The following is a 14,358-nucleotide window of genomic DNA, read 5'->3' as shown; positions in this document are numbered from 1 at the left end:
GCTACTATATAAACAAATTGAGATCATATTGCCATAATCGTGCTACCTGCTAATTTTGTTCATGGGCAGAAGTTCATGGGCAGAAGTTCATGGGCAGTTCTGATATGGAGTTTATCTGCTATCTTTATACACAATATCGCTAAAGTAAATGATTTGCACATTTCCCGGCGACGTTTTGCACATTTCCCGGCAAAATTGAACTTTTGCACATTTCCCGGCGTCACGTTTGCACATTTCCCGTTGATGAAATTTGCACATTTCCCGGCGAGACGTTTGCACATTTCCCGGCGTTTGCACATTTCCTGGCAAGACGTTTGCACATTTCCCGGCGTTTGCACATTTCCCGGCGAGACGTTTGCACAATTCCCGGCGTTTGCACATTTCCCGGCGTTTGCACATTTCCCGGCTCCACAGACCGCCGCGCTGATGTCGATCAGCGTTGATTACGAGTGCTGTAAAAGAGACTAGAATCTATATTTTCGGTATTTATATTTCGGAATCTATATTTTCGGTATATAAAACAAATAATGACAGCTTGATATTCGGGGCACAGTTAAAATTATGTAGGCCCTCGTTGATGTGAAAACCATAACTATGCCGTCAGCTCCGCTTCGGGCATAGGCCTAGTTATGGTTTTCACATCACCTTGGGCCCGTAATTTTAACTGTGCCCCTCATAGCAGTGATTATTTGTATATTCTATGTACTACCGGGCACCGTGTTAGCAGGTTTAGGCCTACGATTGATTGATTGATTGATTGATCGATTGATTGATTAATTGATTGATTGATTGATTGATCGATTGATGTGGGTCCAGAGAGGGGCGCATCGGGCGCGCACCCCCTCTATTTTTGGTTAAAACAATTAAAAGAAATAAAAAGATAATTAATGGGAGGTGCGTGCGTGCGTCCCCCCCCCCCCTTTAAAGGGCCCCTGAAATCCAAATGTATATTGATTTGTGTTGATTTATGATACCCTCTTGAAACACCACTTTTGCGGTGAAACGAATATCTAGAAACATTCCATATATTTTTAACGATTTTTTCTTCTATTTTTCTTCAGATTACTTGGGAACGTCCACACACACACACACACAAAAAAAAAATCCTTCCAAACCAACATTCCTCAGATGACCTCTTCTGTCAATCATTGCTAAAGTACTGAAATGTTTAACAAAATGCACCTTCCCCTGGACTCAGCATAACTTGCATGTTTCTGTGATATTAATGAGACTAACAAAAGGCATGGCGAGGAAAATGCATGTGCAGTTGTGGTATGTATCAGTAGGCTTATATCACGATTCAGATTTCTTCATTAGAAAAATGTAGATACTTCTAGAGAGGAGGCTAACTATTTAACTAATTGATTATGATTTGCAATCTCATTTTCCATCTTTTCCGCACATTTTTTCAGAGTAATTAAGAGACAGCAAGGGAAGTGGACATGTATGTCTCACTATTAGGCAAGGTCGTATATGTGTGAGCGTTAGCGAGCGAGTCTGTAATTTCCGAGCAAAAATACACGAAATTAGTCATGTTCTGACGTTTGCTGCTTCTCATCATTGGCGTTTATTCAAAGACTTTTCCGTCTGAAAATGCGCATCAGCCAAAATTGCAGACCGGAAGTAGGGAAACAGTTCCTTTGTCATTGACGATGCAAGATTATGCAAACATCATTTTCGATCGAGACACCTGTATGTACTCATTCAGATGCTCATAGTCAGGCGGCGGCGGATCTCGTACTTCAAAATGGTTAGATTCGTTGAAAGTTCATTTGTAAATATATGTCCATGAGTGAATGCAGCTGTCACAGCAGCAATATTAGAATTTTGATTAGTAGAACACATCAGTGAAAGTTTGAGGAAAATCGGACAATCCGTTAAAACGTTGTGAATTTTTAAAATATCTGTGCAGTCACTGCTGGATGAGAAGACTACAGTGTATGATACCACATGCGTAGAACAATAGAAGGAAAAGTTATAAAGAGAATTTCACAAAATTTAAATTTTTGAAAAAAAAAACACACAGACACAGACACACGTACATTCCCTCGACTTGTCACTGACGTGTGTTTAGGGTATTCCCCGTGCTGATCTATAAAAGAGGCAAACTCAAACAGACTCAAACTCTTTTAGAGAAAATTGCAAATATGTAGAATTTTCTTTATAATTATTTTCTTAGTATCGTTCTACACAATATCTCCGTGACACCACAAGCTGAGTAGTCTTCGCATTCAGGGATGACGGCACTGAAACTTCAAAAATTCATAACTTCAATGTATGAGCAGATTGTCCGATTTTCCTCAAACTTTCGCTGATAAACTTACGTTCTATTGATATTGCTGCATTATCTCAATTGTGAAAGAGAACTTCTCCTTACAAGTTCACAGAAGCACACACTGTGTATTAATATTTTTTTTTATGAGAGTAGTGTTATCTTAAATGAGACATTGATATCCAGAATTTTGGAAGAAAAATACTGAAGGGATTTGTTCCGTACCATTTATTACTCCCGAGTTCCACAAAGGAATGCAACATGACTTTTAAAAACATTTTTTTAAAAGTTATTAAAATCAACAACCTCTCCATAGGTCTTCATATCCAAACTCTATGGAAGAGTGGCTTAAAGCATGGAACGTCAACCGGACAGTCAGTGGAATGCCCTACCCAGATTTCACGTTTCAACTGCCAACGCCGAGAGAAAAAAGCAGGACAGAGGGCAAATTTCCAGGGAAGTTGACACGACTTTTAATCGTGTTTAGCCCCCTATTTTTTCTCTCACTCCATTAGTCACGTTTACTGCAACATAGATACAAAAGTGTACTACACACTTTTTTGTTTTTCCTTGATATTTATTGATATACATTCAAATTATTCGTAAATCAACCCATTCTGGGTGTAACATGAACAAAAACAAAGAACAAATACAATTCAAAACACAAATAAATCCATTTTTCAATTAGTACTGCACAAATCTCTCTTCAACATAGATAACTCGATTATGAATCAAACCCCACTGATAATTCTTCACGAGAAAATATTGGCATATATCAAACATATATCCCTTGAAAATATTGAATTATATAACTCATATGACACACGTTTGCACTTACACACACACACACACACACACACACACACACACACACACACTCACACCTTCGTGGCCCCTGTGACTATAGGTACAGCGAGAAAGTGAGCTCCCTGAATAGAGTAACATAAAGTAAAAAGGACCAGCTATATAGTCGACCCCAGCACAAATCGTAACCCCGGGCCGGCGGAGCGTTTTCAAAAGTGGGGTGGGGGGCACTTCCTGGTTTCATGAGCTAACAAGCAAAAAAAAAAGAGCTCAGCTCATCTCTCCCCTTCCACTTCCGGGTTTCTTCGGTTGAAAAAAGAAAAGAAAAGAAAAAAAAAAAGGTCCTCAGCGCAAAAACATAGCCTTACCGCGCTCACACGTCAAGATCTATATTTCTTTTTAGCGCCAGTTATACGTATATACATCCGGGTTTCAAAAAGTGTGGAGGGGGGCCCAAAGTGATGACATCTTACGTATCTCTTTGTATGGTGCACAAGAAGTGGGGGGGGGGGGGGAGGTGGGTACGGGCTCCTGGCTCCCCGGTTCCGCCGGCCATGTAACCAACGATCTTCAAGCATTGTTTGGATGTATATATGACATATATTATTATGTCATTGATTATGTTGGTCATTTTGCCTCTGACGAAGATTCTACCAGGATCGAAAGCTCAGGCCCCTTTTGACATTGTATGACAAAGTACAATTCAAGTCCCGACAGCTCTCGAAGATTGTGTATTGATGTTTGAAAGTATTATTACTATCGCAACTATCATCTTTGTATCCACTAACAACAATCAGGTCAATCTAATAGTTTCCAAATATCTTTCTATTAAAAAAAAATAATAAAACTGCGCGCAGCAGCAGTTCCCGATGAATACGCCGATCACTTTGGCCCTCCCGTGCGCGCGCGCGTGTGTGTGTGTGCGTGTGTGTGCGTATGTGCGTGTGTGTGCTATGTGTGCTTGTGAAATTAATGCTACATCATGCCAGGACCCCTTGTGCATACCAGAGCAATATATATCCCACATCTATGATTATTTATGTTTTCGTCAGGATCAAAGATTTCCATGGGCACCGTGATACACACCCATGACTACCTGACACCAGAGAAGTACCGTGACGAGAGGGTGTTCATCGTCGGGATCGGGAACTCAGGAGGCGACGCGGCTGTCGAGCTCGTCCACAGCTTAATTATGCTGATCTCATAGAAAAACCAACGATTGTTTGTTTGTTTGTTTGTTTGTTTGTTTGTTTGTTTTTTTGTAGAATGCTAATAATTATATACATAATGTGTATGTATTTGAATACCATTTATATGCGTATCTACCATAGTAATGACACAAGATACCTAAAACAAAAAATACAACAGCCGGCGTCCGGGACAGTGTCAGTTCTCTAAGACACTGAAAGTTGATCCATGGCTCTTCAGGAGGTGTCGTGCTGTTATCCGGTCAGTGTCCGATTTCAAACTGATTCAGTTCGGTCAGACTGTGTTGGTCGACTGCCAGAAGTGTCGGGTATTCGCTGGAGTCAAATGAATCGGAAGCCGTAAACGGCTGGCAGACTCGGACGGCTACCAATCTTTTATTCGATGTTTGATCTTTGTGGGTTTTTTTTTTTACCAGAAAACATATGACCTAAAACATAGCTTGCAGGTAAAATTTCATCTTGAGTCTTAGCAAAGCTGACTTATTTCGTGCAGACTGGGATCAGAATTGTAATGAGCCTGAGGTGATCAATGGGAGATTTTATGTGGTTACAGGGGCTTGTATTTGTGAGTGCTTTTGTAAACGATCACGTTCGGAGACATTCCTGTATGTACACTATACCATCGGGGACATTTGAAAAAGCAGGGACGTCCCCAGTCATAAACCTATTGCAATCGCGTGGTGGTGTTTGTGTTGGTGGTGGTGTTGGTGTTATGTGTGTGTGTGTGTGTGTGTGTTTATATATGTGTAATATCCACAAAGCAGCGTTACTTTTCAGTCGGCACAGATTGATTCAAGTTGCGAGTTGAATGCAGTGAAAATTTGCAATGATTGCCTTTGTCTGTACGACTGATGATTATTATGAGCTTTATAATTACGACATATGAGACATTAAACATGAAATATTATCAGAAGACATTTTCATGATCATATATTTTCCAAGGATATTGATATTCTCTCTGTATACACATTCCACATACCAGGGTAACGGTGTTCATTAAAAAGAAAGAAAGAAAGATAGATCGGCTACATAGTTTGTGGTGGTCTTTTCCAGTGCTTTCTATGGAGGTAAGTACAAAATTGCAATCAGCCCCATTATACCAGTAGTTTAAAGGAGACTTTCGGATGATTTTCAGACTTTTGCAATTGAACACCTATGAATTGGTTATACTGGGTACAGAGTTTCGGAATTTAATGTATTTGGGGTTAGGAATAAGAATGTTTTCAATATTGACAAACTACAACGAAGAAGAATGGGTGACAAGGCACCGTTTTTCTTTTTTTTTTTCTTTTTTTCGTTTAATAAAAGGCGCGGTCAGACTGGCAAAAGATCGAGAAGTTTAAGATCGCGATCTTTAAGATCTCGAAGTTTTGCCAGTGTGACCGCAAACTTCCCGCGAAACTTCTCGCGAAACTTCTCGATCTGTTTGCGGGCGGTGTCTCGGAAGCGCGAGGCCATTGTCATGTACAGATGTGCATTGTTACATCACAATCACTAGCCATCGGACGGCGCACTCTTTCTTGCGCGCGTACGAATGGCCCAAACTTGGCGATATTAAACTTCTCGATCTTTTGCCAGTCTGACCGCGCCTCATCATTTTGCAAGTCAAGGTTTGCCAGAAAGTTGTCTCTCTTCCTCTCTTTCCGTCTATGAATGTTTGTATGCACGAATATGATAATAATAATAATGATAATAATAATAATAATAATAATAATAATAATAATAATAATAATAATAATAATAATAATAATAATAATAATAATACGATGATATAATGATAAAATATACATATTTATACATATAGGCCTATACCAAAGAGATTTTCCCCAAAATCTCTTTGGCCTATACATTTTATATACATGTCACATGCATGTGAGTGTGTGTGTATATAATGTGTGTGTATATATAAGAGGAATAAATGATTTCAAAGCTACGCACCAATTTCTCCTTCCTTTCTCATATCTCATAATGTTATATATATATATATATATATATATATATATATATATATATATATATATATATGAGACGGAAGGAAAACTTGCAGTATAGACGTTGCAGTGGTGTTCAGTCTTGCCTTTATTCCCCGAGCTTTCGGCTATTTCACTAGCCTTTTTCAAGGGCTTGATGAGACATAACATAAAAGCAAAATAGCAACCAATTTGCATGCATTGTGAACAGAAATAGGAATAGAAATAGTAATAACAAGAAGCCAATTAAACCGCATACATTTCAACAGAATAAGGCAGACAACAGAACAAAAACAAAAACAAAAAACAGAAAACAAAGCAAAAGAAACATGGGCAGCAATATTACATTCGCTCCAACGGAAAGGTAGTATTATCACATACACTTGCGGTGAAAAAATACAGTTGTAGTAGTAGTTTAGTATAGGTAATACCAACGGTAATACATAAACCAACATAAATTAAAGCACAATAGTTACCTTTAGGGCGTGGGGATTTGCTTGTGCGTGGTGTGTGTGGTGTCCGGAGGGTGAGTGTGAGGGGTTCGTACATGTAATGCGGGGGCAGTGAAGTGTGAGGGGTGATGTGGCGTGGGGGTATTTGGGACGGTGACACAGTAATAATTACATGCCTTTGAAGGTCATTCGCGCCGTGAAAGCTCGGGGAATAAAGGCAAGACTGAACACCACTGCAACGTCTATACTGCAAGTTTTCCTTCCGTCTCACATATACCAGGGAGGTGGTCTCTTTCCACCTCCCTGCATATACCAATGATGCAGTACCCACCACGTACGAGGCCAAGCCCGCTTCACATTATATATATATATATATATATATATATATATAGAGAGAGAGAGAGAGAGAGAGAGAGAGAGAGAGAAGGGTTATTTTAATGACGAGCATGACCCTCTGTTAATCTGACATCGTGTGTAAAACTCGAGAATCCCATAGTGCAGTCCCTCGTATCATCTCTGGCATTTCGAACAAGATGGAAAAAATATATATACTCAAGGTCTTGGCGGCTTATGACACATCTCGTTAAACATCGAAATTTCGCGAATCATCGAATCCAATGTGATATTAAAGTGCAAGCATAAGTCCTGGGAAGCACCAGAAGACAGCGTGGAAAAAGTTTAGATGTAATTTCAAATTAATGTGCAAAAAAAGTGTCAATGCCCTCTGTGCATTTAGAGATATGACCAAAAAAAAAAAAAAAAATATATATATATATATGTCACGTGTGTGCAGGTATATGTACCATGCACAATATCCATTTTCTCTCACCGTTGATGAGTAAGTTTGCATAGATTTTACCCCGTTAACCTTGTCACCCATAAGTTACACAGTGTCTCTTGATGATGTCAAACCTATAAGTAATATTCCCACACGTCTGCACAAACGATGGCAGAATCTCCTCAAATACACGTACATCACAGGATTACTGACGATGGGACATAGGGCCTAAAATATGTTGTATTGTGAAGTAATGTGCACAAATGTTTTGTGCACAGGTTCTATACGGATTACGTGGCCATACGCCAAGGAAAGGAAATTGAATCTGCCTCACTGTTGATTCAGTATGCATTCTAATTCTTTATTACGCTAATAAAGAATAATAGCATAATAACGACTCATCCACTATTTATCCTTTACCTTATTTACCATATCTTTCTTCGAATGGTACTTGGATACCCGTGGTTCCCGCAGCTGTACATCCAGCAAACCAAGGTTTCAAATAAAGTCTTGTGCTAGTTATAATATAGCTAGCACAAGACTTTATTTGAAACGTGACAATTAACCACTATCAGCTAGGGCTTAGAAATGCGTCGTTTTGAGATAACATTGAGAAATTTTGTTTTGAGTGGGTGGGGAGGCCACCAGAGTTGTTGCCAGTTATAGATGGCGTGTCTTGGTAGTATCCTATTGTCGAGTATATCATTTTAAAGCTGTTCTAGATCTTTACCAACATACAATGTACTGTACATGGAGATTTGCGGGTCGAATTTAAGTTGAATTTAGTCTCTGGATATTCATGTTGTACATGATATAAATATATATCCGAAAAGGAGGAACAGTAAGAGAAATAATGACGTCAAAGCCACGCACCGATTTCTCCTTCCTTTCTCATATCTCATATATATAAACTTATATATATTGATGTGTGATATTACCCTGGTGGGAAGAACACAGTCCCGCAGTGTGAACACATTGTGAACACAGGGTGAAATCTGTTCACGCTGTTAAATTCGGGCGTTTTTACATTGTGAACATGATTGTGAATCATCAATTCACGAAGTGAAACGGAACATTACTATGTGAAATGTCTGTGAAATGACTGTGAAAAAAAAACAACAACAACAACCCTACACCACAGTGTGAAATCATCTTCACACTGTTACATTCGAGCGTTTCCACAAAGTCAACTATGTGAACACATTGTGAGCACAGTGTGAGACACTGTGTTTTTTCCAGCCACATTACCCATTCAAAGTAACCCAAGTAACATTACTGTATACAGGTAATTTCTGAACCACTCCAAGGCCTTGCCGCGTATTTGCCATAATGAGACAGCATGTGAAGCAGAATATCAGAATTGTTAGTATCAAAGGCCTTCGTTAAGTCCAGGAATAGATTAAGCCGGGGTGATTGTTTTCCATGCGCTACTTCATCAATAGAATTTTAAAGAGCTCAAAGGGCCCCTAAAATCCAAATGCATGTCGATTTGTGTTGGTTTATGATACCCTCAACATCACTCTTGCGGTGAAACGAATATCTAAAAACATTCTATATATTTTTAACGATTTTTCTTCCATTTTTCTTCAGATTACTTGGGAACGCCCACAAAAAGTCGTTCCAAACCAATATTCCTCAGATAACCTCATGTGTTAATCATTGCTAAAGTACTGAAAATGTTCATGTGTTAATCATTGCTAAAGTACTGAAATGTTCCCCTCGACTAAGCATAACTTGCATATTTCTGTGATATCAATGTGGCTAGCAAAAGACATGGCGAGGGAATATGCAAGTTATGCTGAGTCGACGGGAAGGTGCATTCCAATGTCTTTTGCTTTTTAGTTGCTACGATATGTAGGACAATTTAGGCTCAGGTGAGGTTTCCACTTTTCAGTAACAAGTTAAGTTGCTCTGTTAAGAAGATAGACATAGAGTTTGAAGCAGTACATTTATTGTTCAATGGCTTCATGCAATTCGAGTGGCCAATCTCAGCAAAGTGTTTGGCCATGATGTGCTGTAATTATCGACAGCCATTGATCAGTCGTCGAGGCAGTATTTTGTTCTGAATTATTTACATTCGGACGGTGTACTGACTACTAAGTTGTATTGATTTGGAAATCCGTAGGTTATCATATATCAATATACAGTACAGTTACATGACTGCCTACACGCAGTTTGAAGATTGCATCCATGCAGTCTCATGATTCTTTTTTTTTATTCAATTTGCGGAACAGCACCCCTCTTCCCTCTTCCCTTTTTTGTCTGTCAAAAAGAAAAACAAAAATACCTTTATTGACTTCCCCGCTTCCCTCATGCCGTTCCCGTCGTCAATAAGGACACCTGTGTGAAATCAGAGGAGTTGCCATGGTTACTCGTTATTCACCTACGTCCTCTCATCATGCATGCATGTGCAGATGCCTTGTCGGTCGCGTACAGGACAGAGCCAACGCGGTTGTAGGAAAGAAGGGGCGCAAAATAGGTGTGAAATTTTTGTGTCTTTTTGCGATTCGTTCTTTTGTGGCATGATATCACCTTAAACGTATCATTCATAATGATATTTCTTCACATATCAAGAAAGTATGATTCACTTTCTTTGATAGAAATATACTTAAAACAAAGAATAGGTTTCTACGCTTGTCATGCGCATCACAGTTGACAGTTCAGTGATTTGAATACTTTATTCAGTGTTGTCATAAATTTGTACTTCAAAATACTTTCCATACCTTCACTCGTTTGATCGAGAGAAGCAATTATTTCTATCACTATGTTTATCGCTGTAATATTGTAGTCGCATATAGACTTTCATCGAGGTTCATATATGAGGCAGATCTAAAGACATTTTGACATTATCCTTGATCCAAAAAAAAAAGTGAATTATGATACCAATATGTACAACAATGCGTTGTCCTTGCCTCTATTAGTGCTACATACTAGCTCAGAGCTCAAAATACTTGTGCCAAAGTAACGTATTGTGTCAAAGGAAATCGAAAAGATTGGAGATTTGGCCCATTTCCACTTGGGCAAAATCTATGAAAAAAAGTAAAATGCTATAGATTTTTTCAGAATTTGAGTGTTTCAGAAAGTTAAAATAATACCAAACAGTTTGCTTATTTTCATTCCATTTTCATGCACTCATTTTGGATACTTATATCTTATTTTCCCCTGAATATTCTTTTAGTATACATGTATTTATGACATTGGCCTGAAATCATCCATTCTATGTATATCTATATATCTTCATATACACACATTTCATGAATATTGTTCAAAAGCCAGGTAAGTGTGGAAAGCTTTTCTGGCTGTTATTCATGTATATAGTTACCTATAAAAATGTAAAAATATGCATTTGATGATATATCTCTGTTTATATCAATGTGAATGCAGGTAATTGCACGCAATGGCCTCCGTACGAGAGAATGGCTGCGGAAGTCGAGACGCCGTTGCGAAAGGCCCGTCAGCCCGGGCAGTGAGCAGGCGTTCGAGGTCGGCGTCTGCAAGTGGTCGCTCCAAGCGTACATACTGTCAGCATCGAACAACTCGTGGGGAGAGTTGCGAAAGAGACTTGAGCCTCGACAGATCGAATGGACATCGCGGTGTGAGGTTAGACTCAAACAACGTACCAATGTTGAGATTTTCCCCTCCCAAAGCATCTACGCCCAAGGGCAAATGCCAGAGTCCAGGATCCCCGTCCGAGAAGTTTGGGGACACCCTGGACTCAAGCGCGCCGGAACACTTCTGGTTTTGGGGGGGGGGGGGCAAAATGTCAACGGGGGCACATTTATGTGCGATGTGAGATCCTCGGCGCGGGAGCGAAGCGAGCGAGCGGGGGGGGGGGGGTTGGGGTGTGGAAAGGGGGATCCCCCCCCCCCAATTGTATTTGTAAAACAGGGTACAAAAGTTTATAGACCATTTAAAAGCAAATTTCTAAGGAATTAAACATAGTGAAAAATAATCAGTGCGAAGGACTATGATTATTACATACAGGAGTACATAATAATGTGATGGTGTGAGATCCTCGGCGAGGGAGCGAAGCGACCGAGCGGGGGGAGGGTGTGGGAGGGGAGATATCCCCTCCCACGGTAGGGACTTTTTGTAAAAACAGAGTATAAAAGTCGCGTTTATAGAGAATTTAAAGTAAATTTCTAGGGAATTAACATATTGAAAAAAATCAGTTGGAAGGACTATGATCATAACATACGGGAGTACATTAATAATGTGATGGTGCGAGATCCTCGGCAAGGGAGCGAAGCGATCGAGCGGGGGGAGGGTGTGGAAGGGGGGATACCCCCTCCCACGGTAGGGGCTTTTTGTGAAAACAGAGTATAAAAGTCGCGTTTATAGAACATTTAAAAGCAAATTTCTAGGGAATTAACATATTGAAAAAAATCAGTTGGAAGGACTATGATCTTAACATACGGGGGTATATTATGTGATGGTGTGAGATCCTCGAGGAGGATATCCCCTCCCACGGTAGGGACTTTTTGTAAAAACAGAGTATAAAAGTCGCTTTTATAGAGCATTTTAAATTAAATTTCTGAGGAATTAAACATAGTAAAAGAAATCACTGCGAAGGACTATGATAGTAACTTATGAAAACTTTTCATTTTAAGTACGGGCAGAACGAGCAAGCCACTTTCACTTTGCAATTTATCTGAAATGTACTCATTAAAAGCTTAAACGTGATCGCATCGTCCGAACAATAAAAAAATATTCTTATACTGCTAGAAAATAAAGAAGAAAATGAAAAATGTAAGGTTTACTAAAGGTATGTTTCAGCGGGCACATTCGAGGACACGAGGCTACCATCTATACACTAAATTTACTCATAAGTTCCTATTAGTGTATAGATACAATACTGTATGTTGTTAGTGTATTATAATTTTCGCCCCGTTAGGGGCGAAAATTTTTGCATTTTCAGTTATGAAATTACTACATCTAGACAAGAAATATGCCTTTATTGTTCATTTTGATCTTTAAATCAGTGATTAATTTTTTGTTACAGGGGGCACTTTGGGGGGCAAAAACTCGTTTTGCCCCCCCCCCCAACATTTTGTTTGGGGGGGCAAGTGCCACCCCTGCCCCCCCCCCCCCCCCCCCCCGCTTCCGGCGCCCTTGCCTGGACTCTCCTGCGAGTATGTCAAGTGCGTCTTCAACGGCAAGCTCGAGTGGAAGTACCGGTCTTATCGGTGCTCCCAGAGCGTCGGACATCATGAACACACTGAATAATTTTAGGAAAGAGTGTCGCCTCAAGACTTGATCTTGATTTTCCACGGGGGGAAAATCACTGCCATAGACTTGTGATGGCGGCGAGTAGTTTGTATTTCCGTGGAATGCTGTCTAGTGAATCAGGTCGCATATCAAGACGTGAAATCATCCAAATGCAAGGTGTTGACATGAATATCATGCAGTATCTGACAGATTACGCGTACACTGGGTCAATTAGTGGAGTCTCCAGAGACCGTGTACGCAAACCCAAGGAGCTCGCAAGCGTCTTCCGTTTTCCTGAAATCGGTGATGAGTGTCGCATCTTCCTTGGACGCTCGCTGAGCGAAAACCGAAATAGGTCAAGGACACCCAGTCGCACTCCTGGAAAGCAGGTATTTTACCCCGGTAGCGGAAGATCGAGCAGTGGAAGTGGATTCAGTGGTAGCGAGACATCGGAACTATTCTCTCCTAGTCCTCTAGCAGTGTCTCCGTTGATTGAAAGTCCGAAGTGCGTTGCCGAATCCCCACTCCACGACCACATAGAGACAAGTCCCACCGGAACTAAAGAAATCCTTGACGGTATCCCGTAGCTAACTTGACCGAATCAATGTCTAGAAACCATCCAGAAGTCGGTATGGCTTTCCTCCCGGATCACGTAACAACAGTCGCCAGACGACCTTCCAGTAGCACGAGTGAGTCATCGAACGAAACCAGCAGTCAAGCATCTGTTGAATTCAGCATGGAAGATCCCGGATTTGCGATCAGGATGCTAAGAGAATTCAACAAAATTCGCAAAGAAGGTCAACTTATCGATGTGGTTCTACGAACAGCCACGCGGGACTTCCCCTGTCACCGGGTGTTGCTAGAGGTCCACAGCTCCTCGGAGCAATTTGTCAGAGAGAGCTGGATGGCTCGAAGACAATGGACGTATTCGTCAAGCGGATTAACCCAGAAACCCTGCAGAAAATCCTCAACTACTTTTACACTGGGAAGATTGCTATTTCTCAGCCGGACGTGAAGTCGATATTCAAGGCTTCCAAACGTTTTGGACTCGACGCGGTTCGTGAGGCCTGCGTCACCTTAGACGAAACCTTAGACTCCAGGAGTACCATTCAAACAGACGATTCTGGAATATCTGCACCGACCACGCCCAATTATACGCTGGAATCTCTTGGTACATGTCTATAGAAATTATGTACCCCTTACAGGCTTAATTGTGGGTAGATCTTAATCCCTTTGAGTGAATTTTTTTTTGAAGGAGAAAAATGAAATCATGATTAGGATTCACTGAAACATACACTGTGCACCATTATAGCGTGGTGGAAGTAAATGAGCAAGAAAAATAAAAGTTGTGTCTATCTAATTACCAAAGTGATATCTCGACTATGTCTCTATTCCCAGGCTGCATTTGCATTGTTGGATTTATCTCTATACTGTAATGTGTCGTAATCTCTTCTTTGGGTCAATCTCTTAAGCCATATCTTTCACCCAACATGTATGTTCTCAGCTGTTGAACGAGCGTTTCATGAAATGTTCCCGTACCTCAATATTCAGGACCTTTGCGTCGATTCCAGTAAGCAAACGGGTGCCGTTACGGCTCATCCGCCATTTGATTTTTGCTCCATTCATGATTTCAGAACGAAATGATTACCGACAAGTATCGGTTAAT

At 40.4% G+C, this 14,358-nt stretch overlaps 1 pseudogene; it reads left to right on the top strand.

Moving 5' to 3' along the window:
- The first annotated feature begins 10,881 nt into the window (after positions 1 to 10,881).
- On the top strand, positions 10,882 to 13,877 carry LOC140236615 (uncharacterized; annotated as a pseudogene).
- Positions 13,878 to 14,358: the final 481 nt, after the last annotated feature.

The sequence above is a fragment of the Diadema setosum genome, chromosome 13 (genome assembly GCF_964275005.1).
Source record: "Diadema setosum chromosome 13, eeDiaSeto1, whole genome shotgun sequence".
Lineage (NCBI taxonomy): Eukaryota > Metazoa > Echinodermata > Echinoidea > Diadematoida > Diadematidae > Diadema > Diadema setosum.
The sequence above is the reverse complement of the archived record's forward strand: the minus strand, read 5'-3'. Positions and strand labels throughout refer to the sequence as shown.